The following is a 2,104-nucleotide window of genomic DNA, read 5'->3' as shown; positions in this document are numbered from 1 at the left end:
TTCAGTTAACTATACTTATGTTGGGTTTCTTCTAGTCTTCTTTTTTTCCGTTGATATCTTCATCTAGTCTCACACCAAACTACCAGTCATGATTTCTCCAACTTTGTATAAATTCTTCAATTTGGACATCATCCGTCTTTCTACTTTCTTCCTTTTCAATATAATGTTGGCTATTCTAGGCTTATTTTTTCCTCTCACATAAAGTTTATAATCAATTTGTCAATGTCCACAAATAACTTGATATAATTTTGATTTGGATTTCATTAAATCTATAAATCTAAATTAGCAAAATTAGTACGTTCACAACTTTAAATCTTCCTATCCATGAAACTGGATCATCTAAACATTTATTTAGTTCTAACTGCATTCATCAGAATTTTGTGGCATATTCCTTAGAGGTATGATACATATTTTATTTTATTTTATTTGTTCCTAACAATGTTTTTCTCTTTCTTTCCCTCTTTTCTTCTCTTTCATTCTTCTTTCTTTCCTGGTGCTAAAGTAAATGATATTGTTTTTAATATTTCCTATAACACTTGTCATTGATGCCATATGGCATAGGGCAAGGTTGCAGTTTCTATATTAAAATTTTGCCTTGCAAATTTGCTAAATTTCTTATTATTTCATGAGAGCTTTTGTCTACTCTTAGATTTTCTACCCAATAAATAGATCATGTATGAAGAAAAGTGTTTTTAATTTTTCCTTCTCAATTTATATATATTCCATTTCTTTTGCTTTTCTAATTGAATTTCCTAACACTTTCTGCACAATGTTGAAAAGGGCTAATGAGAGGGAACATACTTGTATTGTTCCTGATCTTCGTGTGAAAGTTTCTAGTTTCCCACTATTAACTATAAATTTCACAGTAGGTTTCTTGTAGATATTTTTTGTCATGATGAACTGTTACCTCTATTTCTAGTATATTAAGAGGTTTAATTGTGATTGGGTGTCATATATTGTACAATGCTCTTTAAGTATTTATTTATATGAGAGGTGATTATTTTCTTATTTATTCTTTTGATATAATGAACTGCATTAAGTGATTTTGAATGTTCAATCTCACATAATTGCAATATATCTACTTAATTGTGATATATAATTCTTTTATACATTATGTAATCAATTTGTAGCATTTTGAGGATGTTTGTAACTATGTTCATAAGAGAATCTGATCTGTCTTTTTTATATCATTGTTGTAATTATAATAGGGTAATGATGATACCATCGAAGGAATCAGAAGTATTCCAATTGCTTTTATGCCCTGAAAGTCATTGTAGGTAATTAATTTAATCTGTTCTTTCAATGTTTAATTAAATTCACCAGTGAACCCACCTGGGCCTGTAGTTTCTGTTTTGGAAGGTTATTAATGATTATTCAATTTATTCAATAGATAAAGTCCTATTCATTTTGTCTCTTTCTTCTTAATGAGTTTTAGCAAACTGTGTCTTTCAAAAATTTCTCAATTTCCACTAAGTTATCAAACCTGTCACCTTTGAGTTACTTATAGTATTCCTTTTCTAGTCATTTAATTTCAGTGGGATCAGTATTCATGTTCCCCTCTTTCATTTGTGATATTAATCAATTGTGTCTTCTCACTCTCTTATTATTTCATTAGCCTGATTAGAGTTTTATCAATTTCATTAATTATTTTATAAGGATTTATTTAAATTCCACTTAGTTAAGATACAGCATAATATTAGTTTCAGGTGTATAATACAGTGATTCAATACTTTTATACATCACCTAGTGCTCATCACCAAAAAAGTGCATTTTTTTTATTAATTAATTTATTTTTATTTGCTTATTTACAGCATAACAGTGTTCATTGTTTTGGCATCACACCCAGTGCTCCATGCAGTACGTGCCCTCCCTATTACCCACCACCTGGTTCCTCAACCTCCTACCCACCCCACCCCCTCCCGCCGCCCCTTCATAACCCTCTGGTTGTTTTTCAGAGTCCATAGTCTCTCATGGTTCATCTATTTTTTAATCAAATCACCTAATTTTTAATTATTTTTTTTCCTTTTCTTGATTTTTCTCTATTAATTTAACTGATTTGCTCTAGTATTTATTATTCCTATCATTTCTTTTTCTTTTTTGTTAC

Source organism: Meles meles, unplaced genomic scaffold (genome assembly GCF_922984935.1).
Source record: "Meles meles unplaced genomic scaffold, mMelMel3.1 paternal haplotype, whole genome shotgun sequence".
NCBI classification, from domain to species: domain Eukaryota; kingdom Metazoa; phylum Chordata; class Mammalia; order Carnivora; family Mustelidae; genus Meles; species Meles meles.
Note: the sequence above shows the minus strand (reverse complement) of the source record.